At 49.0% G+C, this 19,003-nt stretch overlaps 16 non-coding genes across 16 annotated transcripts; 2 read left to right on the top strand and 14 right to left on the bottom strand.

Annotated features, from left to right (window-relative positions):
- Nucleotides 1-294: 294 nt before the first annotated feature.
- On the bottom strand, nucleotides 295-366 carry trnag-ucc (transfer RNA glycine (anticodon UCC)). The gene has a single exon. It is a non-coding gene; the product is annotated as a tRNA-Gly (tRNA).
- Nucleotides 367-659: 293 nt separating this feature from the next.
- Nucleotides 660-774, bottom strand: LOC132146157 (U5 spliceosomal RNA). Its single transcript, XR_009434896.1, has one exon. It is a non-coding gene; the product is annotated as a U5 spliceosomal RNA (small nuclear RNA).
- A 1,251-nt stretch (nucleotides 775-2,025) lies between these two features.
- On the bottom strand, nucleotides 2,026-2,097 carry trnag-ucc (transfer RNA glycine (anticodon UCC)). Its single transcript has one exon. It is a non-coding gene; the product is annotated as a tRNA-Gly (tRNA).
- Nucleotides 2,098-2,397: 300 nt separating this feature from the next.
- LOC132146156 (U5 spliceosomal RNA) lies at nucleotides 2,398-2,512 on the bottom strand. The gene has a single exon (XR_009434895.1). It is a non-coding gene; the product is annotated as a U5 spliceosomal RNA (small nuclear RNA).
- Nucleotides 2,513-3,757: 1,245 nt separating this feature from the next.
- On the bottom strand, nucleotides 3,758-3,829 carry trnag-ucc (transfer RNA glycine (anticodon UCC)). Its single transcript has one exon. It is a non-coding gene; the product is annotated as a tRNA-Gly (tRNA).
- Nucleotides 3,830-4,121: 292 nt separating this feature from the next.
- Nucleotides 4,122-4,236, bottom strand: LOC132146003 (U5 spliceosomal RNA). Its single transcript, XR_009434757.1, has one exon. It is a non-coding gene; the product is annotated as a U5 spliceosomal RNA (small nuclear RNA).
- A 1,068-nt stretch (nucleotides 4,237-5,304) lies between these two features.
- On the top strand, nucleotides 5,305-5,376 carry trnad-guc (transfer RNA aspartic acid (anticodon GUC)). Its single transcript has one exon. It is a non-coding gene; the product is annotated as a tRNA-Asp (tRNA).
- A 467-nt stretch (nucleotides 5,377-5,843) lies between these two features.
- LOC132145908 (U5 spliceosomal RNA) lies at nucleotides 5,844-5,958 on the bottom strand. Its single transcript, XR_009434667.1, has one exon. It is a non-coding gene; the product is annotated as a U5 spliceosomal RNA (small nuclear RNA).
- Nucleotides 5,959-10,863: 4,905 nt separating this feature from the next.
- On the bottom strand, nucleotides 10,864-10,935 carry trnag-ucc (transfer RNA glycine (anticodon UCC)). The gene has a single exon. It is a non-coding gene; the product is annotated as a tRNA-Gly (tRNA).
- Nucleotides 10,936-11,228: 293 nt separating this feature from the next.
- Nucleotides 11,229-11,343, bottom strand: LOC132146018 (U5 spliceosomal RNA). The gene has a single exon (XR_009434770.1). It is a non-coding gene; the product is annotated as a U5 spliceosomal RNA (small nuclear RNA).
- Nucleotides 11,344-12,957: 1,614 nt separating this feature from the next.
- On the bottom strand, nucleotides 12,958-13,072 carry LOC132145966 (U5 spliceosomal RNA). Its single transcript, XR_009434724.1, has one exon. It is a non-coding gene; the product is annotated as a U5 spliceosomal RNA (small nuclear RNA).
- Nucleotides 13,073-14,321: 1,249 nt separating this feature from the next.
- trnag-ucc (transfer RNA glycine (anticodon UCC)) lies at nucleotides 14,322-14,393 on the bottom strand. Its single transcript has one exon. It is a non-coding gene; the product is annotated as a tRNA-Gly (tRNA).
- A 293-nt stretch (nucleotides 14,394-14,686) lies between these two features.
- Nucleotides 14,687-14,801, bottom strand: LOC132146017 (U5 spliceosomal RNA). Its single transcript, XR_009434769.1, has one exon. It is a non-coding gene; the product is annotated as a U5 spliceosomal RNA (small nuclear RNA).
- Nucleotides 14,802-15,873: 1,072 nt separating this feature from the next.
- On the top strand, nucleotides 15,874-15,945 carry trnad-guc (transfer RNA aspartic acid (anticodon GUC)). The gene has a single exon. It is a non-coding gene; the product is annotated as a tRNA-Asp (tRNA).
- A 468-nt stretch (nucleotides 15,946-16,413) lies between these two features.
- Nucleotides 16,414-16,528, bottom strand: LOC132145965 (U5 spliceosomal RNA). Its single transcript, XR_009434723.1, has one exon. It is a non-coding gene; the product is annotated as a U5 spliceosomal RNA (small nuclear RNA).
- A 1,617-nt stretch (nucleotides 16,529-18,145) lies between these two features.
- On the bottom strand, nucleotides 18,146-18,260 carry LOC132145964 (U5 spliceosomal RNA). The gene has a single exon (XR_009434722.1). It is a non-coding gene; the product is annotated as a U5 spliceosomal RNA (small nuclear RNA).
- Between the last annotated feature and the right edge of the window lie 743 nt (nucleotides 18,261-19,003).

Here is a 19,003-nt window from a genome sequence, read left to right as displayed (position 1 = left end):
ATGGGTCCATCCGGAATTTGACGGTGCTAGGGCTGTGTCAGCGTCAGAAAAAACCATGCATTGTTCAGTTATGTCGGTGCAGTAGCGTCGGTTGGGGGAGAAACGGGAGCATGCGCAGCTCCTCGTTAGTATAGTGGACAGTATCTCTGCCTGTCACGCGGAAGACCGGGGTTCGATTCACCGACGGGGAGAGCTAGCTCTTTTCGGCTTCCGAATGATCCATCCAAAAGTTTTGAGAGGAGCCACAGGTCACAGAAGGAGTTCTGCTTCGACATCAGCCCGAGCCAAAGGACATGCGTTGGCCGGGAATCGAACCCGGGTCAACTGCTTGGAAGGCAGCTATGCTCACCACTATACCACCAACGCAGTCAGCAGTCAGCCACTTGCGCCGTCGCTAAGAAGGCTCGAAGTGCACGAGTCGCCGATAGGGCTAGAGGAGCTGATGAGATCTTTGTTTGGACCCGTCACTAAAGAGAGCCTTCCAGAGTTTGCATCCCGTCACGTACAAGAAAGTGCTGCCTTCCCATGCCAGCTAAATAAACATTAAGTGCTGACAGCGCAAACGCAGAGAGTGCAAATACAGACGAAGACCAGTGGCACGCCCTCCTGCAGCGTGTTGGCGGACGGCCAAATTGATTCTGCTCTTGACATTTCGATATAGCTCTGCTGTGAGCAGAGCACCCAAAAATACAGGTCACTCGCAAAAGTTCCCCTCCACGGAAATCTTTAGTAAAAGGCGAAAGATTTATGCGATAATGAAGAGAAACTCGAGCTGTGTCTACGACCACTCCGGCCTGTGCGCTGCCTCTGGTAAACCACTACGCTCGCCAAGGGTCATCAAGGGTGACGACGCCTGCCCACATGCGTTTCGTCAGCCCCCCCCCCCCCACTCCAAAAGGGAGGAGTAAAACTCACAAAAGTCCACTCGGTCCACCAATAACCACAAGCCCAATCAAGGCAATCTCTTTCTCATGCCTCCATCTGAAAAGTTGGAGAAAATCTTATATGAATAAAAGAGTCTTTTAAAGAAATCCCTTATTCCGAGGTCACCGTAGCCACCAGATCCAGTCTGTATCCAGATCAGTGGGCCGCTTCAGTCACCCGGATCCAGTCAGTATCCAGACAAGATGGTTGATCAACACCTAGAAAGGACCTCTATGGCCCTGAAACACAGCGGAGACCGGGACAACTAGATGAGCCCCAGATACAGATCCCCTGTAAAGACCTTGTCTCAGACGACCACCAGGACAAGACCACAGGAAACAGATGATTTTTCTGCACAGTCTGACTTTTCTGCAGCCTGGAGCTGATTTGCTGGTTTCTTCTGACCAGAGGAGAACTGTCTCCCCGACTGAGCCTGGTTTCTCACCGGGTTTTTTCTCCATTTTTTCACCGATTGAGTTTTGGTTCCTTGCCTCTGTCGCCTCTGGCAGGCATAGCTGGGGACACTTCATGTACAGCGATATCGTTGACTTGATTGCAAATTATTGCACAGATACTATTTAAACTGAACTTAGCTGAATGATGACATCACCGATTTCAAAGACGAAATGCCTTTAACTGTCATTTTGCTTTATTGACGCACTGTGTTCCTAATTAATGTTGTTCAGTTGCATTGGCACAATCCTTTTTGTTTAAAGCGCAATTTAAAAAAAAAAAAAAAAAAAAAGAGTCCAAACAATGACCCCTGCAACGGGTAGTGTTCCAAATGTTATGCGACTTTAGCTAATGATGGGTCCATCCGGAATTTGACGGTGCTAGGGCTGTGTCAGCGTCAGAAAAAACCATGCATTGTTCAGTTATGTCGGTGCAGTAGCGTCGGGTGGGGGAGAAACGGCAGCATGCGCAGCTCCTCGTTAGTATAGTGGACAGTATCTCTGCCTGTCACGCGGAAGACCGGGGTTCGATTCACCGACGGGGAGAGCTAGCTCTTTTCGGCTTCCGAATGATCCATCCAAAAGTTTTGGGAGGAGCCACAGGTCACAGAAGGAGTTCTGCTTCGACACCAGCCCGAGCCAAAGGACATGCGTTGGCCGGGAATCGAACCCGGGTCAACTGCTTGGAAGGCAGCTATGCTCACCACTATACCACCAACGCAGTCAGCAGTCAGCAGTCAGCCACTTGCGCCGTCGTTAAGAAGGCTCGAAGTGCACGAGTCGCCGATAGGGCTAGAGGAGCTGATGAGATCTTTGTTTGGACCCGTCACTAAAGAGAGCCTTCCAGAGTTTGCATCCCGTCACGTACAAGAAAGTGCTGCCTTCCCATGCCAGCTAAATAAACATTAAGTGCTGACAGCGCAAACGCAGAGAGTGCAAATACAGACGAAGACCAGTGGCACGCCCTCCTGCAGCGTGTTGGCGGACGGCTAAATTGATTCTGCTCTTGACATTTCGATATAGCTCTGCTGTGAGCAGAGCACCCAAAAATACAGGTCACTCGCAAAAGTTCCCCTCCACGGAAATCTTTAGTAAAAGGCGAAAGATTTATGCGATAATGAAGAGAAACTCGAGCTGTGTCTACGACCACTCCGGCCTGTGCGCTGCCTCTGGTAAACCACTATGCTCGCCAAGGGTCATCAAGGGTGACGACGCCTGCCCACATGCGTTTCGTCAGCCCCCCCCCCCCCCACTCCAAAAGGGAGGAGTAAAACTCACAAAAGTCCACTCGGTCCACCAATAACCACAAGCCCAATCAAGGCAATCTCTTTCTCATGCCTCCATCTGAAAAGTTGGAGAAAATCTTATATGAATAAAAGAGTCTTTTAAAGAAATCCCTTATTCCGAGGTCACCGTAGCCACCAGATCCAGTCTGTATCCAGATCAGTGGGCCGCTTCAGTCACCCGGATCCAGTCAGTATCCAGACAAGATGGTTGATCAACACCTAGAAAGGACCTCTATGGCCCTGAAACACAGCGGAGACCGGGACAACTAGATGAGCCCCAGATACAGATCCCCTGTAAAGACCTTGTCTCAGACGACCACCAGGACAAGACCACAGGAAACAGATGATTCTTCTGCACAGTCTGACTTTTCTGCAGCCTGGAGCTGATTTGCTGGTTTCTTCAGACCAGAGGAGAACTGTCTCCCCGACTGAGCCTGGTTTCTCACCGGGTTTTTTCTCCATTTTTTCACCGATCGAGTTTTGGTTCCTTGCCTCTGTCGCCTCTGGCAGGCATAGCTGGGGACACTAAATGTACAGCGATATCGTTGACTTGATTGCAAATTATTGCACAGATACTATTTAAACTGTACTTAGCTGAATGATGACATCACCGATTTCAATGACGAAATGCCTTTATCTGTCATTTTGCTTTATTGACGCACTGTGGTCCTAATTAATGTTGTTCAGTTGCATTGACACAATCCTTTTTGTTTAAAGCGCGATTTAAAAAAAAAAAAAAGAGTCCAAACAATGACCCCTGCAACGGGTAGTGTTCCAAATGTTATGAGACTTTAGCTAATGATGGGTCCATCCGGAATTTGACGGTGCTAGGGCTGTGTCAGCGTCAGAAAAAGCCATGCATTGTTCAGTTATGTCGGTGCAGTAGCGTCGGTTGGGGGAGAAACGGCAGCATGCGCAGCTCCTCGTTAGTATAGTGGACAGTATCTCCGCCTGTCATGCAGAAGACCGGGGTTCGATTCCCCGACAGGGAGAGCTAGCTCTTTTCGGCTTCCGAATGATCCATCCAAAAGTTTTGGGAGGAGCCACAGGTCACAGAAGGAGTTCTGCTTCGACATCAGCCCGAGCCAAAGCACATGCGTTGGCCGGGAATCGAACCCGGGTCAACTGCTTGGAAGGCAGCTATGCTCACCACTATACCACCAACGCAGTCAGCAGTCAGCCACTTGCGCCGTCGCTAAGAAGGCTCGAAGTGCACGAGTGCCGATAGGGCTAGAGGAGCTGATGAGATCTTTGTTTGGACCCGTCACTAAAGAGAGCCTTCCAGAGTTTGCATCCCGTCACGTACAAGAAAGTGCTGCCTTCCCATGCCAGCTAAATAAACATTAAGTGCTGACAGCGCAAACGCAGAGAGTGCAAATACAGACGAAGACCAGTGGCACGCCCTCCTGCAGCGTGTTGGCGGACGGCCAAATTGATTCTACTCTTGACATTTCGATGTAGCTCTGCTGTGAGCAGAGCACCCAAAAATACAGGTCACTCGCAAAAGTTGCCCTGCACGGAAATCTTTAGTAAAAGGCGAAAGATTTATGCGACAATGAAGAGAAACTCGAGCTGTGTCTACGACCACTCCGGCCTGTGCGCTGCCTCTGGTAAACCACTACGCTCGCCAAGGGTCATCAAGGGTGACGACGCCTGCCCACTTGCGTTTCGTCAGCCCCCCCCCCCACTCCAAAAGGGAGGAGTAAAACTCACAAAAGTCCACTCGGTCCACCAATAACCACAAGCCCAATCAAGGCAATCTCTTTCTCATGCCTCCATCTGAAAAGTTGGAGAAAATCTTATATGAATAAAAGAGTCTTTTAAAGAAATCCCTTATTCCGAGGTCACCGTAGCCACCAGATCCAGTCTGTATCCATATCAGTGGGCCGCTTCAGTCACCCGGATCCAGTCAGTATCCAGACAAGATGGTTGATCAACACCTAGAAAGGACCTCTATGGCCCTGAAACACAGCGGAGACCGGGACAACTAGATGAGCCCCAGATACAGATCCCCTGTAAAGACCTTGTCTCAGACGACCACCAGGACAAGACCACAGGAAACAGATGATTCTTCTGCACAGTCTGACTTTTCTGCAGCCTGGAGCTGATTTGCTGGTTTCTTCTGACCAGAGGAGAACTGTCTCCCCGACTGAGCCTGGTTTCTCACCGGGTTTTTTCTCCATTTTTTCACCGATCGAGTTTTGGTTCCTTGCCTCTGTCGCCTCTGGCAGGCATAGCTGGGGACACTTCTTGTACAGCGATATCGTTGACTTGATTGCAAATTATTGCACAGATACTATTTAAACTGAACTTAGCTGAATGATGACATCACCGATTTCAATGACGAAATGCCTTTATCTGTCATTTTGCTTTATTGACGCACTGTGTTCCTAATTAATGTTGTTCAGTTGCATTGACACAATCCTTTTTGTTTAAAGCGCGATTTAAAAAAAAAAAAAAAGAGTCCAAACAATGACCCCTGCAACGGGTAGTGTTCCAAATGTTATGCGACTTTAGCTAATGATGGGTCCATCCGGAATTTGACGGTGCTAGGGCTGTGTCAGCGTCAGAAAAAGCCATGCATTGTTCAGTTATGTCGGTGCAGTAGCGTCGGTTGGGGGAGAAACGGCAGCATGCGCAGCTCCTCGTTAGTATAGTGGACAGTATCTCCGCCTGTCATGCGGAAGACCGGGGTTCGATTCCCCGACGGGGAGAGCTAGCTCTTTTCGGCTTCCGAATGATCCATCCAAAAGTTTTGGGAGGAGCCACAGGTCACAGAAGGAGTTCTGCTTCGACATCAGCCCGAGCCAAAGGACATGCGTTGGCCGGGAATCGAACCGGGTCAACTGCTTGGAAGGCAGCTATGCTCACCACTATACCACCAACGCAGTCAGCAGTCAGCCACTTGCGCCGTCGCTAAGAAGGCTCGAAGTGCACGAGTCGCCGATAGGGCTAGAGGAGCTGATGAGATCTTTGTTTGGACCCGTCACTAAAGAGAGCCTTCCAGAGTTTGCATCCCGTCACGTACAAGAAAGTGCTGCCTTCCCATGCCAGCTAAATAAACATTAAGTGCTGACAGCGCAAACGCAGAGAGTGCAAATACAGACGAAGACCAGTGGCACGCCCTCCTGCAGCGTGTTGGCGGACGGCCAAATTGATTCTACTCTTGACATTTCGATGTAGCTCTGCTGTGAGCAGAGCACCCAAAAATACAGGTCACTCGCAAAAGTTCCCCTCCACGGAAATCTTTAGTAAAAGGCGAAAGATTTATGCAACAATGAAGAGAAACTCGAGCTGTGTCTACGACCACTCCGGCCTGTGCGCTGCCTCTGGTAAACCACTACGCTCGCCAAGGGTCATCAAGGGTGACGACGCCTGCCCACTTGCGTTTCGTCAGCCCCCCCCCCCCCCCCACTCCAAAAGGGAGGAGAAAAACTCACAAAAGTCCCCTCGGTCCACCAATAACCACAAGCCAAATCAAGGCAATCTCTTCAGAATCAGAATCAGAATCAGAATGAGCTTTATTGCCAGGTATGTTCACACATACGAGGAATTTGTTTTCGTGACAGAGCTCCGCAGTGCAACATAACAGCGACAGAACAAAAAACACAATAAGGAATAAAAAATACAAAAAAATACAAATAGGTGGGTAAGGATTGACAATATACAAATTGACAATGTATGGCAGGTATATTAAAAAGAGCATTTATGTATGTACATGTATATTATGTGGAAAAATTGTAACTGTACGCTAAGTATGTGTGTTTGGATAAATAAGTGTATGTGTATATAAATATAAATATAAGTAGTATAGTGTGTTCCATGTATGTACATGTATATTATGTGCAAAAGATTTACGTGTACGCTAAGTATGTGTGTTGGATAAAAAGTGTAGTGTATATAAATATAAATAGTGTAGTGTGTCCCACAGTTATTATCAGCTGTTCATAAGATGGATTGCCTGAGGGAAGAAACTGTTCCTGTGTCTGGTCGTTCTGGTGCTCAGTGCTCTGTAGCGTCGACCAGATGGCAACAGTTCAAAGAGGGAGTGTGCTGGATGTGAGGGGTCCAGAGTGATTTTAACAGCCCTTTTGCTCACTCTGGATAAGTACAGTTCTTGAATAGATGGGAGGGTTGTACCGATAATTCGCTCAGCAGTCCGGACTACCCTCTGTAGTCTTCTGAGGTCAGATTTAGACGCTGAGCTGAACCAGACAGTTACTGAAGTGCAGAGGATGGATTCGATGATGGTGGAGTAGAACTGTTTCAGCAGATCCTGTGGCAGGTTAAACTTCCTCAGCTGGCGAAGGAAGTACAACCTCTGCTGGGCCTTTTTCACAATGGAGTCAATGTGAATGTCCCACTTCAGGTCCTGAGAGATAGTGGTGCCCAGGAACCTGAATGACTCCACTGCAGTCACAGTGCTGTTCATGATGGTGAGTGGGGGAAGTGCAGGGGGGTTTCTCCTGAAGTCCACGATCATCTCCACTGTTTTGAGTGTGTTAAGCTCCAGGTTGTTGAGACTGCACCAGACAGCCAGCTCTTTAACCTCCTGTCTGTAAGCAGACTCGTCACCGTCCTGAATGAGGCCGATGAGTGTGGTGTCATCTGCAAACTTCAGGAGCTTGACAGAGGGGTCCTTAGATGTGCAGTCATTAGTGTACAGGGAGAAGAGCAGTGGGGAGAGAACACAGCCCTGGGGAGCTCCGGTGCTGATTGTACGGGTGCTGGATGTGTATTTTCCCAGCCTCACTAGCTGCTGCCTGTCTGTCAGGAAGCTGTTGATCCACTGACAGACGGAGGTGGGCACGGAGAGCTGAGTTAGTTTGGGCAGGAGGAGGTTTGGGATGATCGTGTTGAAGGCAGAGCTGAAGTCCACAAACAGGATCCTCACATAGGTCCCCGGTCTGTCTAGGTGTTGCAGAACATAATGCAGTCCGATGTTTACTGCATCGTCCACAGACCTGTTTGCTCTGTAGGCAAACTGAAGAGGATCCAGCAAGGGTCCAGTGATGTCCTTCAGGTGGGCCAGCACCAGTTTTTCAAATGACTTCATGACTACAGACGTTAGAGCCACAGGCCTGTAGTCATTTAGTCCTGTAATTTTGGATTTCTTTGGGATGGGGATGATGGTGGAGCGTTTGAAGCATGAAGGGACTTCGCACAGCTCCAGCGATCTGTTGAAGATCTTTGTGAAGATGGGGGCCAGCTGGTCAGCACAGGATTTCAGACAGGCTGGTGTAACACAATCTGGGCCTGGTGCTTTTTTCCTTTTCTGCTTCCGGAAGACCTGGCGCACCGCATCCTCGCTGATCTGTATTGCAGGTGTGGGGGAGAGGGGGGATGCAGGAGGTGTGAATGGTGAGAGCGCTTGATTGGAGAGGTGTTCAGGGTGGGTTGCAGGAGTTGTGAGTGGTGTGAACAGTTGTTTGGAGAGGCATTCAGGGTTGGTTGCAGGAGTTGTGAATGGTGAGAGCGGTTGATTGGAGAGGTGATCAGGATGGGTTGCAGGAGCTGTTAATGGTGTGAATGGTTGTGTGGAGAGGCATTCAGGGTTGGTTGCAGGAGCTGTGAATGGTGTGAACGTTTGTTTGGAGAGGCATTCAGGGTTGGTTGCAGGAGTTGTTATTGGTGTGAACGGTTGTGTGGAGAGGTGTTCAGGGCAGGTGATGGGTGTTCTTTCAAACCTGCAGTAAAACTCGTTCAGATCGTCTGCCAGTCGTTGATTTTCCACAGTGCTGGGGGGTGGTGTCTTGTAATTGGTGATCTTCTTTAGGCTTTTCCACACTGATGCGGAGTCGTTCGAAGTGAACTGAGTCCTTATTTTTTCAGAATAATTCCTCTTTGCCACTTTGATCTCCTTTTCCAGTGTGTATTTAGCCTGTTTATACAAGACATTGTCCCCCTTCCTGTAAGCATCTTCTTTGGCCTGACGGAGCTGTCTGAGTTTTGCAGTGAACCACGGTTTGTCATTGTTGTAATTTAGTTGAGTCTTGGTAGGAATACACATATCCTCACAGAAACTGATATATGATGTTACGGTCTCTGTGAGTTCGTCCAGATCGGTGACAGCAGCTTCAAAAACACTCCAATCAGTGAGGTCAAAACAAGATTGTAAATCCTGCTCTGCTTCATTAGTCCATCTTTTTACAGTCCTTAATACAGGTTTAGCTGATTTTAGTTTCTGCCTGTAGGTCGGTATAAGATGAACCAGAAGGTGATCAGAACGTCCCAAAGCTGCTCGTGAAACAGAGTGAAATGCATCCTTTATTGCTGTGTAACAGTGATCCAATATATTACTGTCTCTTGTGGGACAAGTAACATGCTGTCTGTATTTTGGCAGTTCACGGGAGAGATTGGCTTTATTAAAGTCCCCAAGAATGATTAAAACAGAGTCTGGGTGTTGTTGTTCTGTCTCTGTGATCTGCTCAGCGAGTTTCTGTAAAGCTGAGCTCATGTGCGCTTGAGGAGGGATGTAAACACTAACCAGAATGAACGAATGAAACTCCCGCGGCGAATAGAACGGCTTGCAGTTAATGAAGAGCGTTTCGAGATTTGAGCAGCACGTCTTCTTTAACACAGTTACATCTGTACACCACCGTTCATTGATGTAAAAGCATGTCCCACCGCCGCGCGATTTCCCCGTTGATTCTGCGTCGCGATCCGCTCTAAACAGCTGAAAGTCCGGCAGATGGAGCGCGCTGTCCGGTATGGTGTCATTCAGCCAAGTTTCCGTGAAACACAGAGCAGCAGAGTGGGAGAAATCTTTATTTGTCCGAGAGAGCAGAAGCAGTTCGTCCGTTTTGTTGGGTAGAGAGCGGAGATTTGCCAGATGGATGCTAGGCAACGGCGTTCGAAATCCGCGTTTTCTGAGTCTCACGAGCGCTCCCGCTCGCTTTCCCCGCCTGCGCGTCCTCTTGAAGCGTGTGATCAGGGCAGCCGCTCCGCCGACAAGAATGTCCAGCAAAACATCAGAATAGTCGAAAACCGGTGAAATATCGGGAGATGTGTGTTGCCGAATATCCAGCAATTCGTCCCTGGTGAAACTGATTGCAGGAATATAACTAAAGACAGGACAAACTAACAAAAACACAAAAACAACTGCAGAGCACGTCACGGAGGCAGCCGTCCTGTATCGGCGCCACTCTTTTTCATGCCTTCATCTGAAAAGTTGGAGAAAATCTTATATGAATAAAAGAGTCTTTTAAAGAAATCCCTTATTCCGAGGTCACCGTAGCCACCAGATCCAGTCTGTATCCAGATCAATGGGCCGCTTCAGTCACCCGGATCCAGTCAGTATCCAGACAAGATGGTTGATCAACACCTAGAAAGGACCTCTATGGCCCTGAAACACAGCGGAGACCGGGACAACTAGATGAGCCCCAGATACAGATCCCCTGTAAAGACCTTGTCTCAGACGACCACCAGTACAAGACCACAGGAAACAGATGATTCTTCTGCACAGTCTGACTTTTCTGCAGCCTGGAGCTGATTTGGTGGTTTCTTCTGACCAGAGGAGAACTGTCTCCCCGACTGAGCCTGGTTTCTCACCGGGTTTTTTCTCCATTTTTTCACCGATCGAGTTTTGGTTCCTTGCCTCTGTCGCCTCTGGCAGGCATAGCTGGGGACACTTCATTTACAGCGATATCATTGACTTGATTGCAAATTATTGCACAGATACTATTTAAACTGAACTTAGCTAAATGATGACATCACCGATTTCAATGACGAAATGCCTTTAACTGTCATTTTGCTTTATTGACGCACTGTGTTCCTAATTAATGTTGTTCAGTTGCATTGACACAATCCTTTTTGTTTAAAGCGCGATTTAAAAAAAAAAAAAAAGAGTCCAAACAATGACCCCTGCAACGGGTAGTGTTCCAAATGTTATGCGACTTTAGCTAATGATGGGTCCATCCGGAATTTGACGGTGCTAGGGCTGTGTCAGCATCAGAAAAAGCCATGCATTGTTCAGTTATGTCGGTGCAGTAGCGTCGGTTGGGGGAGAAACGGCAGCATGCGCAGCTCCTCGTTAGTATAGTGGACAGTATCTCAGCCTGTCGCGCGGAAGACTGGGGTTCGATTCCCCGACGGGGAGAGCTAGCTCTTTTCGGCTTCCGAATGATCCATCCAAAAGTTTTGGGAGGAGCCACAGGTCACAGAAGGAGTTCTGCTTCGACATCAGCCTGAGCCAAAGGACTTGCATTGGCCGGGAATCGAACCCGGGTCAACTGCTTGGAAGGCAGCTATGCTCACCACTATACCACCAACGCAGTCAGCAGTCAGCCACTTGCGCCGTCGTTAAGAAGGCTCGAAGTGCACAAGTCGCCGATAGGGCTAGAGGAGCTGATGAGATCTTTGTTTGGACCCGTCACTAAAGAGAGCCTTCCAGAGTTTGCATCCCGTCACGTACAAGAAAGTGCTGCCTTCCCATGCCAGCTAAACAAACATTAAGTGCTGACAGCGCAAACGCAGAGAGTGCAAATACAGACGAAGACCAGTGGCACGCCCTCCTGCAGCGTGTTGGCGGACTGCCAAATTGATTCTGCTCTTGACATTTCGATGTAGCTCTGCTGTGAGCAGAGCACCCAAAAATACAGGTCACTCGCAAAAGTTCCCCTCCACGGAAATCTTTAGTAAAAGGCGAAAGATTTATGCGACAATGAAGACAAACTCGAGCTGTGTCTACGACCACTCCGGCCTGTGCGCTGCCTCTGGTAAACCACTACGCTCGCCAAGGGTCATCAAGGGTGACGACGCCTGCCCACATGCGTTTCGTCAGCCCCCCCCCCCCCCCCCCCCACTCCAAAAGGGAGAAGTAAAACTCACAAAAGTCCACTCGGTCCACCAATAACCACAAGCCCAATCAAGGCAATCTCTTTCTCATGCCTCCATCTGAAAAGTTGGAGAAAATCTTATATGAATAAAAGAGTCTTTTAAAGAAATCCCTTATTCCGAGGTCACCGTAGCCACCAGATCCAGTCTGTATCCAGATCAGTGGGCCGCTTCAGTCACCCGGATCCAGTCAGTATCCAGACAAGATGGTTGATCAACACCTAGAAAGGACCTCTATGGCCCTGAAACACAGCGGAGACCGGGACAACTAGATGAGCCCCAGATACAGATCCCCTGTAAAGACCTTCTCTCAGACGACCACCAGGACAAGACCACAGGAAACAGATGATTCTTCTGCACAGTCTGACTTTTCTGCAGCCTGGAGCTGATTTGCTGGTTTCTTCTGACCAGAGGAGAACTGTCTCCCCGACTGAGCCTGGTTTCTCACCGGGTTTTTTCTCCATTTTTTCACCGATCGAGTTTTGGTTCCTTGCCTCTGTCGCCTCTGGCAGGCATAGCTGGGGACACTTCATGTACAGCGATAACGTTGACTTGATTGCAAATTATTGCACAGATACTATTTAAACTGAACTTAGCTGAATGATGACATCACCGATTTCAATGACGAAATGCCTTTAACTGTCATTTTGCTTTATTGACGCACTGTGTTCCTAATTAATGTTGTTCAGTTGCATTGACACAATCCTTTTTGTTTAAAGCGCAATTTAAAAAAAAAAAAGAGTCCAAACAATGACCCCTGCAACGGGTAGTGTTCCAAATGTTATGCGACTTTAGCTAATGATGGGTCCATCCGGAATTTGACGGTGCTAGGGCTGTGTCAGCGTCAGAAAAAGCCATGCATTGTTCAGTTATGTCGGTGCAGTAGCGTCGGTTGGGGGAGAAACGGCAGCATGCGCAGCTCCTCGTTGGTATAGTGGACAGTATCTCCACCTGTCACGCGGAAGACCGGGGTTCGATTCCCCGACGGGGAGAGCTAGCTCTTTTCGGCTTCCGAACGATCCATCCAAAAGTTTTGGGAGGAGCCACAGGTCACAGAAGGAGTTCTGCTTCGACATCAGCCCGAGCCAAAGGACATGCGTTGGCCGGGAATCTAACCCAGGTCAACTGCTTGGAAGGCAGCTATGCTCACCACTATACCACCAACGCAGTCACCAGTCAGCCACTTGCGCCGTCGTTAAGAAGGCTCGAAGTGCACGAGTCGCCGATAGGGCTAGAGGAGCTGATGAGATCTTTGTTTGGACCCGTCAGTAAAGAGAGCCTTCTAGAGTTTGCATCCCGTCACGTACAAGAAAGTGCTGCCTTCCCATGCCAGCTAAATAAACATTAAGTGCTGACAGCGCAAACGCAGAGAGTGCAAATACAGACGAAGACCAGTGGCACGCCCTCCTGCAGCGTGTTGGCGGACGGCCAAATTGATTCTGCTCTTGACATTTCGATGTAGCTCTGCTGTGAGCAGAGCACCCAAAAATACAGGTCACTCGCAAAAGTTCCCCTCCATGGAAATCTTTAGTAAAAGGCGAAAGATTTATGCGACAATGAAGAGAAACTCGAGCTGTGTCTACGACCACTCCGGCCTGTGCGATGCCTCTGGTAAACCACTACGCTCGCCAAGGGTCATCAAGGGTGACGACGCCTGCCCACATGCGTTTCGTCAGCCCCCCCCCCCCCCCCCCCCACTCCAAAAGGGAGAAGTAAAACTCACAAAAGTCCACTCGGTCCACCAATAACCACAAGCCCAATCAAGGCAATCTCTTTCTCATGCCTCCATCTGAAAAGTTGGAGAAAATCTTATATGAATAAAAGAGTCTTTTAAAGAAATCCCTTATTCCGAGGTCAACGTAGCCACCAGATCCAGTCTGTATCCAGATCAGTGGGCCGCTTCAGTCACCCGGATCCAGTCAGTATCCAGACAAGATGGTTGATCAACACCTAGAAAGGACCTCTATGGCCCTGAAACACAGCGGAGACCGGGACAACTAGATGAGCCCCAGATACAGATCCCCTGTAAAGACCTTGTCTCAGACGACCACCAGGACAAGACCACAGGAAACAGATGATTCTTCTGCACAGTCTGACTTTTCTGCAGCCTGGAGCTGATTTGCTGGTTTCTTCTGACCAGAGGAGAACTGTCTCCCCGACTGAGCCTGGTTTCTCACCGGGTTTTTTCTCCATTTTTTCACCGATCGAGTTTTGGTTCCTTGCCTCTGTCGCCTCTGGCAGGCATAGCTGGGGACACTTCATGTACAGCAATATCGTTGACTTGATTGCAAATTATTGCACAGATACTATTTAAACTGAACTTAGCTGAATGATGACATCACCGATTTCAATGACGAAATGCCTTTAACTGTCATTTTGCTTTATTGACGCACTGTGTTCCTAATTAATGTTGTTCAGTTGCATTGACACAATCCTTTTTGTTTAAAGCGCAATTAAAAAAAAAAAAAGAGTCCAAACAATGACCCCTGCAACGGGTAGTGTTCCAAATGTTATGCGACTTTAGCTAATGATGGGTCCATCCGGAATTTGACGGTGCTAGGGCTGTGTCAGCATCAGAAAAAGCCATGCATTGTTCAGTTATGTCGGTGCAGTAGCGTCGGTTGGGGGAGAAACGGCAGCATGCGCAGCTCCTCGTTAGTATAGTGGACAGTATCTCAGCCTGTCGCGCGGAAGACCGGGGTTCGATTCCCCGACGGGGAGAGCTAGCTCTTTTCGGCTTCCGAACGATCCATCCAAAAGTTTTGGGAGGAGCCACAGGTCACAGAAGGAGTTCTGCTTCGACATCAGCCTGAGCCAAAGGACTTGCATTGGCCGGGAATCGAACCCGGGTCAACTGCTTGGAAGGCAGCTATGCTCACCACTATACCACCAACGCAGTCAGCAGTCAGCCACTTGCGCCGTCGTTAAGAAGGCTCGAAGTGCACAAGTCGCCGATAGGGCCAGAGGAGCTGATGAGATCTTTGTTTGGACCCGTCACTAAAGAGAGCCTTCCAGAGTTTGCATCCCGTCACGTACAAGAAAGTGCTGCCTTCCCATGCCAGCTAAATAAACATTAAGTGCTGACAGCGCAAACGCAGAGAGTGCAAATACAGACGAAGACCAGTGGCACGCCCTCCTGCAGCGTGTTGGCGGACTGCCAAATTGATTCTGCTCTTGACATTTCGATGTAGCTCTGCTGTGAGCAGAGCACCCAAAAATACAGGTCACTCGCAAAAGTTCCCCTCCACGGAAATCTTTAGTAAAAGGCGAAAGATTTATGCGACAATGAAGACAAACTCGAGCTGTGTCTACGACCACTCCGGCCTGTGCGCTGCCTCTGGTAAACCACTACGCTCGCCAAGGGTCATCAAGGGTGACGACGCCTGCCCACATGCGTTTCGTCAGCCCCCCCCCCCCCCCCCCACTCCAAAAGGGAGAAGTAAAACTCACAAAAGTCCACTCGGTCCACCAATAACCACAAGCCCAATCAAGGCAATCTCTTTCTCATGCCTCCATCTGAAAAGTTGGAGAAAATCTTATATGAATAAAAGAGTCTTTTAAAGAAATCCCTTATTCCGAGGTCACCGTAGCCACCAGATCCAGTCTGTATCCAGATCAGTGGGCCGCTTCAGTCACCCGGATCCAGTCAGTATCCAGACAAGATGGTTGATCAACACCTAGAAAGGACCTCTATGGCCCTGAAACACAGCGGAGACCGGGACAACTAGATGAGCCCCAGATACAGATCCCCTGTAAAGACCTTCTCTCAGACGACCACCAGGACAAGACCACAGGAAACAGATGATTCTTCTGCACAGTCTGACTTTTCTGCAGCCTGGAGCTGATTTGCTGGTTTCTTCTGACCAGAGGAGAACTGTCTCCCCGACTGAGCCTGGTTTCTCACCGGGTTTTTTCTCCATTTTTTCACCGATCGAGTTTTGGTTCCTTGCCTCTGTCGCCTCTGGCAGGCATAGCTGGGGACACTTCATGTACAGCGATAACGTTGACTTGATTGCAAATTATTGCACAGATACTATTTAAACTGAACTTAGCTGAATGATGACATCACCGATTTCAATGACGAAATGCCTTTAACTGTCATTTTGCTTTATTGACGCACTGTGTTCCTAATTAATGTTGTTCAGTTGCATTGACACAATCCTTTTTGTTTAAAGCGCAATTTAAAAAAAAAAAAGAGTCCAAACAATGACCCCTGCAACGGGTAGTGTTCCAAATGTTATGCGACTTTAGCTAATGATGGGTCCATCCGGAATTTGACGGTGCTAGGGCTGTGTCAGCGTCAGAAAAAGCCATGCATTGTTCAGTTATGTCGGTGCAGTAGCGTCGGTTGGGGGAGAAACGGCAGCATGCGCAGCTCCTCGTTGGTATAGTGGACAGTATCTCCGCCTGTCACGCGGAAGACCGGGGTTCGATTCCCCGACGGGGAGAGCTAGCTCTTTTCGGCTTCCGAACGATCCATCCAAAAGTTTTGGGAGGAGCCACAGGTCACAGAAGGAGTTCTGCTTCGACATCAGCCCGAGCCAAAGGACATGCGTTGGCCGGGAATCGAACCCAGGTCAACTGCTTGGAAGGCAGCTATGCTCACCACTATACCACCAACGCAGTCACCAGTCAGCCACTTGCGCCGTCGTTAAGAAGGCTCGAAGTGCACGAGTCGCCGATAGGGCTAGAGGAGCTGATGAGATCTTTGTTTGGACCCGTCAGTAAAGAGAGCCTTCCAGAGTTTGCATCCCGTCACGTACAAGAAAGTGCTGCCTTCCCATGCCAGCTAAATAAACATTAAGTGCTGACAGCGCAAACGCAGAGAGTGCAAATACAGACGAAGACCAGTGGCACGCCCTCCTGCAGCGTGTTGGCGGACGGCCAAATTGATTCTGCTCTTGACATTTCGATGTAGCTCTGCTGTGAGCAGAGCACCCAAAAATACAGGTCACTCGCAAAAGTTCCCCTCCATGGAAATCTTTAGTAAAAGGCGAAAGATTTATGCGACAATGAAGAGAAACTCGAGCTGTGTCTACGACCACTCCGGCCTGTGCGATGCCTCTGGTAAACCACTACGCTCGCCAAGGGTCATCAAGGGTGACGACGCCTGCCCACATGCGTTTCGTCAGCCCCCCCCCCCCCCCCCACTCCAAAAGGGAGAAGTAAAACTCACAAAAGTCCACTCGGTCCACCAATAACCACAAGCCCAATCAAGGCAATCTCTTTCTCATGCCTCCATCTGAAAAGTTGGAGAAAATCTTATATGAATAAAAGAGTCTTTTAAAGAAATCCCTTATTCCGAGGTCAACGTAGCCACCAGATCCAGTCTGTATCCAGATCAGTGGGCCGCTTCAGTCACCCGGATCCAGTCAGTATCCAGACAAGATGGTTGATCAACACCTAGAAAGGACCTCTATGGCCCTGAAACACAGCGGAGACCGGGACAACTAGATGAGCCCCAGATACAGATCCCCTGTAAAGACCTTGTCTCAGACGACCACCAGGACAAGACCACAGGAAACAGATGATTCTTCTGCACAGTCTGACTTTTCTGCAGCCTGGAGCTGATTTGCTGGTTTCTTCTGACCAGAGGAGAACTGTCTCCCCGACTGAGCCTGGTTTCTCACCGGGTTTTTTCTCCATTTTTTCACCGATCGAGTTTTGGTTCCTTGCCTCTGTCGCCTCTGGCAGGCATAGCTGGGGACACTTCATGTACAGCAATATCGTTGACTTGATTGCAAATTATTGCACAGATACTATTTAAACTGAACTTAGCTGAATGATGACATCACCGATTTCAATGACGAAATGCCTTTAACTGTCATTTTGCTTTATTGACGCACTGTGTTCCTAATTAATGTTGTTCAGTTGCATTGACACAATCCTTTTTGTTTAAAGCGCAATTTAAAAAAAAAAAAGAGTCCAAACAATGACCCCTGCAACGGGTAGTGTTCCAAATGTTATGCGACTTTAGCTAATGATGGGTCCACCCGGAATTTGACGGTGCTAGGGCTGTGTCACCGTCAGAAAAAGCCATGCATTGTTCAGTTATGTCGGTGCAGTAGCGTCGGTTGGGGGAGAAACGGCAACATGCGCAGCTCCTCGTTAGTATAGTGGACAGTATCTCCGCCTGTCATGCGGAAGACCGGGGTTCGATTCCCTGATGGGGAGAGCTAGCTCTTTTCGGCTTCCGAATGATACATCCAATAGTTTTGGGAGGAGCCACAGGTCACAGAAGGAGTTCTGCTTCGACATCAGCCCGAGCCAAAGGACTTGCGTTGGCCGGGAATCGAACCCGGGTAAACTGCTTGGAAGGCAGCTATGCTCACCACTATACCACCAACGCAGTCAGCAGTCAGCAGTCAGCCACTTGCGCCGTCGTTAAGAAGGCTCGAAGTGCACGAGTCGCCGATAGGGCTAGAGGAGCTGATGAGATCTTTGTTTGGACCGTCACTAAAGAGAGCCTTCCAGAGTTTGCATCCCGTCACGTACAAGAAAGTGCTGCCTTCCCATGCCAGCTAAATAAACATTAAGTGCTGACAGCGCAAACGCAGAGAGTGCAAATACAGACGAAGACCAGTGGCACGCCCTCCTGCAGCGTGTTGGCGGACGGCCAAATTGATTCTGCTCTTGACATTTCGATGTAGCTCTGCTGTGAGCAGAGCACCCAAAAATACAGGTCACTCGCAAAAGTTCCCCTCCATGGAAATCTTTAGTAAAAGGCGAAAGATTTATGCGACAATGAAGAGAAACTCGAGCTGTGTCTACGACCACTCCGGCCTGTGCGATGCCTCTGGTAAACCACAACGCTCGCCAAGGGTCATCAAGGGTGACGACGCCTGCCCACATGCGTTTCGTCAGCCCCCCCCCACTCCAAAAGGGAGAAGTAAAACTCACAAAAGTCCACTCGGCCCACCAATAACCACAAGCCCAATCAAGGCAATCTCTTTCTCATGCCTCCATCTGAAAAGTTGGAGAAAATCTTATATGAATAAAAGAGTCTTTTAAAGAAATCCCTTATTCCGAGGTCAACGTAGCCACCAGATCCAGTCTGTATCCAGATCAGTGGGCCGCTTCAGTCACCCGGATCCAGTCAGTATCCAGACAAGATGGTTGATCAACACCTAGAAAGGACCTCTATGGCCCTGAAACACAGCGGAGACCGGGACAACTAGATGAGCCCCAGATACAGATCCCCTGTAAAGACCTTGTCTCAGACGACCACCAGGACAAGACCACAGGAAACAGATGATTCTTCTGCACAGTCTGACTTTTCTGCAGCCTGGAGCTGATTTGCTGGTTTCTTCTGACCAGAGGAGAACTGTCTCCCCGACTGAGCCTGGTTTCTCACCGGGTTTTTTCTCCATTTTTTCACCGATCGAGTTTTGGTTCCTTGCCTCTGTCGCCTCTGGCAGGCATAGCTGGGGACACTTCATGTACAGCGATATCGTTGACTTGATTGCAAATTATTGCACAGATACTATTTAAACTGAACTTAGCTGA

Source organism: Carassius carassius, chromosome 8, assembly GCF_963082965.1.
Source record: "Carassius carassius chromosome 8, fCarCar2.1, whole genome shotgun sequence".
NCBI lineage: Eukaryota > Metazoa > Chordata > Actinopteri > Cypriniformes > Cyprinidae > Carassius > Carassius carassius.
Note: the sequence above shows the minus strand (reverse complement) of the source record. Positions and strands in the feature narration are given on the sequence as shown.